This window comes from Hyla sarda, unplaced genomic scaffold (assembly GCF_029499605.1).
Source record: "Hyla sarda isolate aHylSar1 unplaced genomic scaffold, aHylSar1.hap1 scaffold_1241, whole genome shotgun sequence".
In the NCBI taxonomy this organism is placed as follows: domain Eukaryota; kingdom Metazoa; phylum Chordata; class Amphibia; order Anura; family Hylidae; genus Hyla; species Hyla sarda.
In genome coordinates, this window is record NW_026607862.1 from 13,062 (window position 1) to 26,020 (window position 12,959).

The 12,959-nt window shown below is 45.7% G+C and overlaps 3 non-coding genes and 1 pseudogene across 3 annotated transcripts; all 4 read left to right on the forward strand.

The window, feature by feature from the left end:
• Positions 1-1,151: 1,151 nt before the first annotated feature.
• On the forward strand, positions 1,152-1,326 carry LOC130303806 (U2 spliceosomal RNA; annotated as a pseudogene).
• Positions 1,327-6,758: 5,432 nt separating this feature from the next.
• On the forward strand, positions 6,759-6,944 carry LOC130303802 (U2 spliceosomal RNA). The gene has a single exon (XR_008853825.1). It is a non-coding gene; the product is annotated as a U2 spliceosomal RNA (small nuclear RNA).
• Positions 6,945-9,037: 2,093 nt separating this feature from the next.
• LOC130303758 (U2 spliceosomal RNA) lies at positions 9,038-9,228 on the forward strand. The gene has a single exon (XR_008853783.1). It is a non-coding gene; the product is annotated as a U2 spliceosomal RNA (small nuclear RNA).
• Positions 9,229-11,307: 2,079 nt separating this feature from the next.
• On the forward strand, positions 11,308-11,498 carry LOC130303759 (U2 spliceosomal RNA). Its single transcript, XR_008853784.1, has one exon. It is a non-coding gene; the product is annotated as a U2 spliceosomal RNA (small nuclear RNA).
• Positions 11,499-12,959: the final 1,461 nt, after the last annotated feature.

Consider the following 12,959-nt stretch of genomic DNA (forward strand, 5'->3'; position numbering starts at 1 on the left):
AGACAGGAAAAATCAGTATAAATCCTTAGAAAATTATCCCCCAGTGTCTCCATCTGCTGGCGGTATTGAATAAGCATTGCTGCACTGATGGGGTATGCATTAGACGAAAAAAAAGAAGAAAAAGAAGAATAATACGCCCAGAAAAGAGGCGAAAAGGAGAAAAACGTAAAAAAACGTGAAAAAAAAGTAAGAGGAAGAGAAGGGAAAAAAAGGTGGAAATGGGTTTAAAAGTGATTTCGGCGGAGAAATATATATATATATATATATATATATATATACGCGCACACACACACATATATATAAACGTATTCTCCGTTGAGATATTGCAGCCGCTGCTGTGTCCAGGCCCAGGAGCCTTAGCACTGTGCTGTGATGTCACTCAATACCACTGACATCACTAGGTGTAAACAACATCTCTCCTTTGCTGTGTATGTGACTATGGAGCTGTTTGGTGATGTCGTCTATTATGGCCTTCATAGAAGCAACAGGAGATTGTTGCATCCATCTAGAACCCTCAGAACTACAGTGCTATGATGTCACTCACTTCCACAGGCCTTGCAGAGTGTAAACAACAACAACCCAGCTTTGTTGTGTATGTAACCATAGGGATTTGTGATGTCACCTAGAACCTTCACAGCAGCGACAGCTTTATGAGGAGCATCAGCACTGCTCTGCCTGAGCAGAACCATCACCGCCATAGGTTGTCAAATAACCCGGATTTAACCCACACAGGTAAGTCCAATGGGGTGCAGGCATGTCCTCTATGCTTACAGCTTCCCGTGGGTGTTGGTTTGATACCGTTTGGGGACAGCCAAGGAGGCATCTGCAGGCAACAAAGGTAGGTGTGTGCTTGTGTGTGTGTTTCCTATGCAGATCCTAAGCCCAGTGTCACATGCAAGTAGGAGGAGTAAGAAGGGTTCCTGGCAAATCCGGGTTATGGATTGCATTTAAAAAGGCCCCGTGGGAGTGCAATGGGCCCCTGTCTTGCTGCTTAGCAATAATGGTATGGGTTTAGGTTCTGCTGTGTGTACTGGTGGTTGACTGCCCCCCAGCCCAGAGTGTGCATGGAAAATTGTCTGGCAGCCTCCCTGACAGCAAGCAGTGATAGTGCCCATGAAGGGGACCTTGTTGGGCCCGCCCCTTTCACGGTTATCGCTTCTCGGCCTTTTGGCTAAGATCAAGTGTAGTATCTGCATTTGGTCTGGTCGGAGGGTGTCTGTGGTACCCCGCTTCTCGGCCTTGGGGGATTGTCTCTCCTTACGGAGGGACTTCACCCCCTTGCTGCTATTGGGGAGCGGGCTTAGTCCTCAGACAACGGGTTGCGATCCCCCTGTCTCTGGGACCTTGTGTCTCAGAAGGCATTTTCGGTACGTTGAGCGTTACCTGTAGCTTCAGAAGCACCTAGGGTACCCCCGACCTCTGCCTTGGGTAAGGGTTCCGCTTTTATAGCGGGATTCCGAGCCCCTGCTGCTATTGGGGAAGGGGCTTAGTCCCTGGGTGTGGAAGATGCCGTTCTCCTGGGCTTTCCCCTCTGGGGAAATGTCGATGCGAAATACCATCCGCATAGAGGTGTCGGAGAGCCATCGTCAGTTGAAGAACCTCCGCTTCATTGCGGAGGTGATTCTTCTTGACTACTTCCGCCTCAATAGGGAGGACATCCTGTGTCTAAATGACCAGGAAAGCCGTGGCCTGTATACCGTCACCTTCACGGCCACGGCGTGTTGCGATAACATCTATGCAACCTTGTCTGGTGCGGACCAGAGGGACGATCGACTCGACGGTCTTTCGTTCCAGTTCCTCTATGGTGAGGAACATATACCGTTGGTGGTGGCTATGCACAGCCCTCATGTGACCACGGAGGATATAGCCACTTTTCTTCGGCGATACTGCGAAGAGGTGCGATTCGCAAACAAAATCTTGAACTCCGTGCGGTTCTGGAACGGCAAGAGGAAGTTCTGGGTCAAGCTCCGTAAGGATCCCGGTGGTATTGGGGGTCTTTGCCATCCGCCCCCAAATTTTGCCATCGGGAGAGTTCGGGGCTTCCTGTTCTATCCTCAAATGCCTATGTATTGCCGAAATTGCTTGAGGTTTGGCCACACCCAGGAGACCTGCGGCGCGGAGCGTGTGATTCGCTGCAATAGGTGTGGCCAAGAAGGTCACATAGCCTCAAGATGTAGCCATACGATAAGGTGCAACCTCTGCGGAGAGGAAAATCACGATTTTAATTCCTGTCCCCATAAAGCAAAAACTACGATGGGTGGGTCAAGGCTGGGCCCACCCAAAGAGGGGACAGGACAAAAGACGTCCTTTTTTAAGATGCCCAAACCCCAGATGGCAGGTACTGATGGGTCCAGGCCCAAGACCTCTGGTGCTCCATCGGGGGGCCCACCGTTGGTAGTGCTAGGGGGAGGCCATGGGGATTCCACGAAGCCCGGGCGGGTGATCGAGTTTACTGCCCGGGAAATTGAAAGACGTCGATCGACTTCCTACCTGGCTCAAGAGCCCGCCGAAACTTCTGAAGGGGGCTCACCTGTGGCGGGTGGCAGCCGACGGGCCTCGGTGGGGGCAGAGGTGGACCCAAAATTGCAGCATAAGCCAGGTACTGGCTTGGCCCAGGGTCGCCCTGCTCCGGACGAAGAGGCCCCGGTGAAAGCCCGCCGGAAGGGGAGCCAGGTGGCCAGGTCTGAGCCCGGTCCTGTTACTCCGCCTATACAGGACAGGGCCAAGAAGACAAGTGGCGCCAAACCAGGGTTTGCTGCCCCGCCAGCAGTGGACCCGGTGGGTAAAACTGGCCATCGTCGATCGATGGGGAAGTTGGAGCAACAGTCCTCAGCAACGCTTGCTGGGGAACAAGCGATGAAAACTTCCCAAGGTAGCGGCAAAGGTTCCGGAAAAGAGGCCTCACAGGCCCCTGTGCAGCAGTTCCAGTCGTCAAAAGATGAAAGAAGACGCAGATCCATCAGCCGGGGGCCAGAGATTACATCGAGTGAGAGCAACACAGAGGATATGGACAGCAGTGTGACATTTAAAAGACAAAGAGAAGAAGAAGAGGAAGACATTCAAAGGAAAGCGGCGTGCCGTAGTTCGGACGAGAGCGAGCTCAGGGTCGGGGCATCATCGATCTCAAGCTCCGACCCTCAGAACATCAAGGAGCTGATGACCCCGCAGGCGGGGGATGACGGTACGCAGCTTATTATTGACTTTGATTCTCCAAGCACGGACTCTCCATAAACTATGCCTATCCCTGTAAAAATTGCCTCACTCAATGTGAGGTCCTTAAAGAGCCCTGATCGCAGGGCTGCTTTATTTTCTTATCTAGAGACATGTGACTTTGACCTTTGCCTGCTACAAGAATGTGGAATCCCTAGTAAAATGGACTATAAAGACTTAAAAGAAGACTGGAAGCTGGGCCCATCCATATGGTCCGGTGCAAATGACTGTCGTTCTGTGGGTGTTGGGCTGCTCTGCCGAGGCCAGTCCTTTTCTATTCATACAGTAACTGAGATTGTGCCTGGCAGAGCTCTTTTAATTCATCTATATTTTAATGGACTTTTAATTCGTGTTTTAAATGTGTATGCCCCTCCTGATAAACAGGAGCGGGCAGAACTATTTGAAATTTTACCACTGTTTTGTGTTGGGTCTTCCCCCCTGCTGGTGGGAGGTGATTTTAACTGCATACGTGATGGGGAACACCGGCAGGGTGGGGATATTAATCGTAAAGACCGCACTTCTTACCTGCTTAAAAATTTTATTGATGATTTTAATTTGAAAGATTGCTGGAAGGATCTCTTGCCGGAGGACCCGGGCGCCACATGGTCCAATGGAAGAGTGAGCTCCAGAATCGATTTTATTTTTTCCTCTAGAGCTTTTAAACCCCTGAAATGCACGCTCGAGCAGAATATCTTCTCTGATCATAAGCTCCTCTTGGTGGTCCTGGAGCTAGAGGGGGAGCAAAAAGCAAAAAGGGGCCTCTGGAGATTAAACACCACACTCCTAGAGGACCCTGAGATAAAAGAGGAGTTTGTGCGGACCTACCAATGCTGGCAATCACAAAGAAAACCCCACGAGCCTATGCTGCACTGGTGGGAGGGCACCAAATCTAAAATCAGATTTTTTTTTATCAAAGCAGGTAAGAAGAAGGCAAAAATGGAAAAACAGTGGTTTTATGTTCTTAACATGCGTTTAAATGTACTTTTTAAATTGAAAGAAGCTGGTATGGATGTAGAAAATGATATTTTAAACCTTAAAACTGAAATAAAACATGCCATAGAAAAGAAAGGGAAACAAATCATTTTTAACTCACATGTGCAGCACCTGGAGGAGGGCGAGAAATGTTCCCGTTTCTTTTTTAAAAAAGTGATGAATAGGAGGGATATCATCCAAAACCTTGAGGGTGAATCCACTCCAAAAGGCATGTTAGATGCAGTTTTTAACTTCTACCAGCTTCTTTTTAATAAGAAAGATCTTAATCCATCCTTTTTAGAACATGTTCTTAATTCCCTTGATTTTAAGCTAGATGTTTTAGACCAGGAGGTTTTATCCCGTGATCTTAACTTAGATGAACTTTTATTTGTTTTTAAAAGTTTTTCTAGTGGGAAGGCCCCTGGGGAAGATGGTTTACCCATCGAATTTTATTTAGCTTTTTGGGATATTTTAAAGGATGATATGGTTTTATTGTATAAAGAAACTTTTATTGTTAATGAACTTCCCCCTTCCTGGAGGAGGGGGATTGTATCATTACTTTTTAAAAAGGGTGAAAAGGATATGCTAAAAAATTGGCGCCCCATCACACTTTTAAATGTCGATTATAAAGTTTTAGCCAAGTTATTAGCTGTCCGTTTTAAACCTTTTATTCATAAATTAATTCACCCAAATCAGGTTTGTGGGGTACCTGGAAGGTCTATAGCTGAATCCCTAAATATTTTAAGAGATGTTTTATGGTATTTTAAGGATAGAAATCAAACTGTAGCAATTTTATCCTTAGACTTTGAAAAAGCCTTTGATAGGGTCTCCCATGAATACCTGTTTTTAGTTCTTAAAAAGATGGCAGTGCCTGAAACGATTTTAAGCCGAATCATGCTTTTATACCGATCCTGTTTTAGTCAAGTCTCTGTTAATGGCTTTTTAACCAGCGGTGTTCCTCTTTTATCAGGTGTCAAACAGGGCTGCCCCCTGTCCCCACTCCTTTTTATTTGCGCAATCGAACCACTGATGGCCCTCCTCAGAAAAGACCGGGTAGTAAGAGGCGTACCGATACCTGGTGGAGGAGGGACCCATCTAAAGGTGTTGGGGTACATGGATGATGTCACCATACTGTGCCCGGACTCTCCATCCATGAGGGGGGCATTGAGGAACACCAGCTATTTCTGCGAGGTCTCTGGTTTTAAGCTAAACACAGATAAATGTGACTGTTTTTATATTGGCTCCTGGGATTCATCCATCACCCCAGGAGTTACAATGCAACAGGATCAAATTAAAGTTTTAGGTATTGTTTTTAACCAGGTCAATGATGGGAGCCCTAACTGGGATTCAGCTATAGCTAAGATGGAGAAGAAGATTTTAATGTGGAATCTTAGAAACCTTACCATGGAGGGGAAGATTTTAATAATAAAGATGGTTTTACTCCCTATTATGCTATACATTGCCATGGTATTTCCTCCATCTATTTTATACATTAAAAAAGTAACTAGAATTGTTTTTACTTTTTTATGGGGTTCAAAAATGGAGAAATTAAAGCGTGATTTTATGTACAAAAGTAAAGATAATGGCGGGAAAGATGTTCCTAACCTTTTTACTTTCTTTTACATAAAGTATTTCTGTTTCTGTTTTAAAATTATTAAATCCGATGGCATTTTTAGCTGCTTTTTAAGGTACGCTGCGGGCATGGTTTTTAAAAGATGGTTGCGCATCCCTCTGAACGCTCCGGTGCTTCTGTGTCCCCCAAAACATTATGTGGTGTTGGAAAAGACAGTCAGGCTCCTAGGTCTCCAAGATTTGGAGCCTGACATACTGGGGGACCAGAGAAAGGTATCAAAGGTCCTCAGGCGGAGTGAGGTTACCCTGGCAGTGTCCAATTTCACACAGGCAAGATCCAAAAAGGTATGGCGGAACGTGTACGGGAAGTTTCTGGCGAATGTACACAGGGATCTTGCCTGGGCAATCGTCCACCAGTGCCTCCCTACTCGTGAGTTCCAGCACAGGCGAGGACTGGTGGCGAGAGCCAAGTGCCCGAGAGATGGCTGCGGAGTGGACGAAACGGTGCTGCACATATTTTGGAACTGCCCTTTTGCACGGGAGCTTTGGAGGAAGGTAGGCCCACTTTTGAAGTGGGCCTGCGGCCTAAAAGATTTTAATCACGAATGTGTCTTTTACGGTCTTTTTAACTGCCCCAATTTTAAACAGCAGATGATCTGCTGGATGATTATTAATTGTTTTAAAAATGCCATCTGGAAAGTTAGGAACATCTTACTTTTTAAACATGATTTTATTGATGTTAAAAACTGTATAAAGCTGGCCCTGAGTGAGATGTACATCTATTACCTAAGAGACAAGAAACAGTTGGGGGCCAGCGAGGCAGCATCCATGTGGTGTCTGCCTCTATGGAACGAAATAACAATATAATCAGTTTTTATGACATTTGTATAATGTTTTATCCTGCCATTTTTATTTTTTCTCCTTTTATTACTGGTTTTATTATTTGTATTTTAAAACTTTTGTGAACCTTTTATTATTTTGCATTTTAAATTTTGTATGGTTTCTTATTTATTCAATAAAATTTTGTTGAAACCTTATCTGTTCTTATCAGTTTAATATCTGATACGTCCCCTATCTGGGGACCATATATTAAATGGATTTTTGAGAACGGGGGCCGATTTCGAAGCTTGCTTCCGTCGCCCTATGCATTGACCCGATATGGCAGTATCTTCGGGTACAGTGCACCACCCCCTTACAGGGTTAAAAAGAAAGATTCCTACTTTCATTGCTACCTGCTTGCTGGCTAGCCAGCTAGCCAGCCCTGTGGGCCTTGCTGCTGCAGCCAAAAAACAAAAGGTGGTGCTGCTGCTGCTGCTTCTGCTGCTTCTGCTTCTGCTTGTGTCTGGCCCCTGTTGGAGCGTCCAGGCACAGGACTTCTGCTGCTGCTGACTAAATGGCCTCCTTAATTGGATCATTTGAGTAGCCAGCACACCTGTGCAGGTAGGGCATGACATGATAGGCAGCTGCCTTGATAGCGGGTGGGTGCTGAATGTTCCTAATTGACAAAATAAGATTAATGCTTATGAAGAAATATAAAATCTCATCCCTTCCCCAATATCGCGCCACACCCCTACCCCTTAATTCCCTGGTTGAACTTGATGGACATATGTCTTTTTTCGACCGTACTAACTATGTAACTATGTAACATAACATGGGGGGGGGGGGGGGGGGTCTCCTGGCTGTTCACACAGGTGTGTCATTGCTGTACATTGACCATGCATTGCTTCTGTGGTATTGCAAAGGCAAAGACAAATGCTTCCAGCCATCCATTGCACTAATGGATTGGTCATCAGCTGGCTGTCTATGTCCCGCATCAATATAGACCAAAGTACAGAGGGTTAGGCTATGCTATTGTGCACCTACCTGATGCATCAGAAGGTGCGAGGCCCTTGCTAAATTCTGTGCACAGACTTTGAGATCTATACTTTAGACTGTATCTAAACCTGCTCCAACATGGACTGACATTCTGGCCTACTTTCAGCCGATGCGACTTGTCTGTCGCTGAACAGTCGCTTTTTATGTATTCAGCACCTATGTATAATGTTGTAAAAATGCTCTAGAAGCTAAAGTCGCAGAAATGTCACACATATTTGGCCTGCAACTTTCTGTGCGACAAATTCAGACAGGAAAAATCAGTATAAATCCTTAGAAAATTATCCCCCAGTGTCTCCATCTGCTGGCGGTATTGAATAAGCATTGCTGCACTGATGGGGTATGCATTAGACGAAAAAAAAGAAGAAAAAGAAGAATAATACGCCCAGAAAAGAGGCGAAAAGGAGAAAAACGTAAAAAAATGTGAAAAAAAAGTAAGAGGAAGAGAAGGGAAAAAAAGGTGGAAATGGGTTTAAAAGTGATTTCGGCGGAGAAATATATATATATATATATATATATATATATATATATATATATACGCGCACACACACACATATATATAAACGTATTCTCCGTTGAGATATTGCAGCCGCTGCTGTGTCCAGGCCCAGGAGCCTTAGCACTGTGCTGTGATGTCACTCAATACCACTGACATCACTAGGTGTAAACAACATCTCTCCTTTGCTGTGTATGTGACTATGGAGCTGTTTGGTGATGTCGTCTATTATGGCCTTCATAGAAGCAACAGGAGATTGTTGCATCCATCTAGAACCCTCAGAACTACAGTGCTATGATGTCACTCACTTCCACAGGCCTTGCAGAGTGTAAACAACAACAACCCAGCTTTGTTGTGTATGTAACCATAGGGATTTGTGATGTCACCTAGAACCTTCACAGCAGCGACAGCTTTATGAGGAGCATCAGCACTGCTCTGCCTGAGCAGAACCATCACCGCCATAGGTTGTCAAATAACCCGGATTTAACCCACACAGGTAAGTCCAATGGGGTGCAGGCATGTCCTCTATGCTTACAGCTTCCCGTGGGTGTTGGTTTGATACCGTTTGGGGACAGCCAAGGAGGCATCTGCAGGCAACAAAGGTAGGTGTGTGCTTGTGTGTGTGTTTCCTATGCAGATCCTAAGCCCAGTGTCACATGCAAGTAGGAGGAGTAAGAAGGGTTCCTGGCAAATCCGGGTTATGGATTGCATTTAAAAAGGCCCCGTGGGAGTGCAATGGGCCCCTGTCTTGCTGCTTAGCAATAATGGTATGGGTTTAGGTTCTGCTGTGTGTACTGGTGGTTGACTGCCCCCCAGCCCAGAGTGTGCATGGAAAATTGTCTGGCAGCCTCCCTGACAGCAAGCAGTGATAGTGCCCATGAAGGGGACCTTGTTGGGCCCGCCCCTTTCACGGTTATCGCTTCTCGGCCTTTTGGCTAAGATCAAGTGTAGTATCTGTTCTTATCAGTTTAATATCTGATACGTCCCCTATCTGGGGACCATATATTAAATGGATTTTTGAGAACGGGGGCCGATTTCGAAGCTTGCTTCCGTCGCCCTATGCATTGACCCGATATGGCAGTATCTTCGGGTACAGTGCACCACCCCCTTACAGGGTTAAAAAGAAAGATTCCTACTTTCATTGCTACCTGCTTGCTGGCTAGCCAGCTAGCCAGCCCTGTGGGCCTTGCTGCTGCAGCCAAAAAACAAAAGGTGGTGCTGCTGCTGCTGCTTCTGCTGCTTCTGCTTCTGCTTGTGTCTGGCCCCTGTTGGAGCGTCCAGGCACAGGACTTCTGCTGCTGCTGACTAAATGGCCTCCTTAATTGGATCATTTGAGTAGCCAGCACACCTGTGCAGGTAGGGCATGACATGATAGGCAGCTGCCTTGATAGCGGGTGGGTGCTGAATGTTCCTAATTGACAAAATAAGATTAATGCTTATGAAGAAATATAAAATCTCATCCCTTCCCCAATATCGCGCCACACCCCTACCCCTTAATTCCCTGGTTGAACTTGATGGACATATGTCTTTTTTCGACCGTACTAACTATGTAACTATGTAACATAACATGGGGGGGGGGGGGGGGTCTCCTGGCTGTTCACACAGGTGTGTCATTGCTGTACATTGACCATGCATTGCTTCTGTGGTATTGCAAAGGCAAAGACAAATGCTTCCAGCCATCCATTGCACTAATGGATTGGTCATCAGCTGGCTGTCTATGTCCCGCATCAATATAGACCAAAGTACAGAGGGTTAGGCTATGCTATTGTGCACCTACCTGATGCATCAGAAGGTGCGAGGCCCTTGCTAAATTCTGTGCACAGACTTTGAGATCTATACTTTAGACTGTATCTAAACCTGCTCCAACATGGACTGACATTCTGGCCTACTTTCAGCCGATGCGACTTGTCTGTCGCTGAACAGTCGCTTTTTATGTATTCAGCACCTATGTATAATGTTGTAAAAATGCTCTAGAAGCTAAAGTCGCAGAAATGTCACACATATTTGGCCTGCAACTTTCTGTGCGACAAATTCAGACAGGAAAAATCAGTATAAATCCTTAGAAAATTATCCCCCAGTGTCTCCATCTGCTGGCGGTATTGAATAAGCATTGCTGCACTGATGGGGTATGCATTAGACGAAAAAAAAGAAGAAAAAGAAGAATAATACGCCCAGAAAAGAGGCGAAAAGGAGAAAAACGTAAAAAAACGTGAAAAAAAAGTAAGAGGAAGAGAAGGGAAAAAAAGGTGGAAATGGGTTTAAAAGTGATTTCGGCGGAGAAATATATATATATATATATATATATATATATACGCGCACACACACACATATATATAAACGTATTCTCCGTTGAGATATTGCAGCCGCTGCTGTGTCCAGGCCCAGGAGCCTTAGCACTGTGCTGTGATGTCACTCAATACCACTGACATCACTAGGTGTAAACAACATCTCTCCTTTGCTGTGTATGTGACTATGGAGCTGTTTGGTGATGTCGTCTATTATGGCCTTCATAGAAGCAACAGGAGATTGTTGCATCCATCTAGAACCCTCAGAACTACAGTGCTATGATGTCACTCACTTCCACAGGCCTTGCAGAGTGTAAACAACAACAACCCAGCTTTGTTGTGTATGTAACCATAGGGATTTGTGATGTCACCTAGAACCTTCACAGCAGCGACAGCTTTATGAGGAGCATCAGCACTGCTCTGCCTGAGCAGAACCATCACCGCCATAGGTTGTCAAATAACCCGGATTTAACCCACACAGGTAAGTCCAATGGGGTGCAGGCATGTCCTCTATGCTTACAGCTTCCCGTGGGTGTTGGTTTGATACCGTTTGGGGACAGCCAAGGAGGCATCTGCAGGCAACAAAGGTAGGTGTGTGCTTGTGTGTGTGTTTCCTATGCAGATCCTAAGCCCAGTGTCACATGCAAGTAGGAGGAGTAAGAAGGGTTCCTGGCAAATCCGGGTTATGGATTGCATTTAAAAAGGCCCCGTGGGAGTGCAATGGGCCCCTGTCTTGCTGCTTAGCAATAATGGTATGGGTTTAGGTTCTGCTGTGTGTACTGGTGGTTGACTGCCCCCCAGCCCAGAGTGTGCATGGAAAATTGTCTGGCAGCCTCCCTGACAGCAAGCAGTGATAGTGCCCATGAAGGGGACCTTGTTGGGCCCGCCCCTTTCACGGTTATCGCTTCTCGGCCTTTTGGCTAAGATCAAGTGTAGTATCTGTTCTTATCAGTTTAATATCTGATACGTCCCCTATCTGGGGACCATATATTAAATGGATTTTTGAGAACGGGGGCCGATTTCGAAGCTTGCTTCCGTCGCCCTATGCATTGACCCGATATGGCAGTATCTTCGGGTACAGTGCACCACCCCCTTACAGGGTTAAAAAGAAAGATTCCTACTTTCATTGCTACCTGCTTGCTGGCTAGCCAGCTAGCCAGCCCTGTGGGCCTTGCTGCTGCAGCCAAAAAACAAAAGGTGGTGCTGCTGCTGCTGCTTCTGCTGCTTCTGCTTCTGCTTGTGTCTGGCCCCTGTTGAAGCGTCCAGGCACAGGACTTCTGCTGCTGCTGACTAAATGGCCTCCTTAATTGGATCATTTGAGTAGCCAGCACACCTGTGCAGGTAGGGCATGACATGATAGGCAGCTGCCTTGATAGCGGGTGGGTGCTGAATGTTCCTAATTGACAAAATAAGATTAATGCTTATGAAGAAATATAAAATCTCATCCCTTCCCCAATATCGCGCCACACCCCTACCCCTTAATTCCCTGGTTGAACTTGATGGACATATGTCTTTTTTCGACCGTACTAACTATGTAACTATGTAACATAACATGGGGGGGGGGGGGGGGGGGGTCTCCTGGCTGTTCACACAGGTGTGTCATTGCTGTACATTGACCATGCATTGCTTCTGTGGTATTGCAAAGGCAAAGACAAATGCTTCCAGCCATCCATTGCACTAATGGATTGGTCATCAGCTGGCTGTCTATGTCCCGCATCAATATAGACCAAAGTACAGAGGGTTAGGCTATGCTATTGTGCACCTACCTGATGCATCAGAAGGTGCGAGGCCCTTGCTAAATTCTGTGCACAGACTTTGAGATCTATACTTTAGACTGTATCTAAACCTGCTCCAACATGGACTGACATTCTGGCCTACTTTCAGCCGATGCGACTTGTCTGTCGCTGAACAGTCGCTTTTTATGTATTCAGCACCTATGTATAATGTTGTAAAAATGCTCTAGAAGCTAAAGTCGCAGAAATGTCACACATATTTGGCCTGCAACTTTCTGTGCGACAAATTCAGACAGGAAAAATCAGTATAAATCCTTAGAAAATTATCCCCCAGTGTCTCCATCTGCTGGCGGTATTGAATAAGCATTGCTGCACTGATGGGGTATGCATTAGACGAAAAAAAAGAAGAAAAAGAAGAATAATACGCACAGAAAAGAGGCGAAAAGGAGAAAAACGTAAAAAAACGTGAAAAAAAAGTAAGAGGAAGAGAAGGGAAAAAAAGGTGGAAATGGGTTTAAAAGTGATTTCGGCGGAGAAATATATATATATATATATATATATATATATATATATATATATATATATACGCGCACACACACACATATATATAAACGTATTCTCCGTTGAGATATTGCAGCCGCTGCTGTGTCCAGGCCCAGGAGCCTTAGCACTGTGCTGTGATGTCACTCAATACCACTGACATCACTAGGTGTAAACAACATCTCTCCTTTGCTGTGTATGTGACTATGGAGCTGTTTGGTGATGTCGTCTATTATGGCCTTCATAGAAGCAACAGGAGATTGTTGCATCCATCTAGAA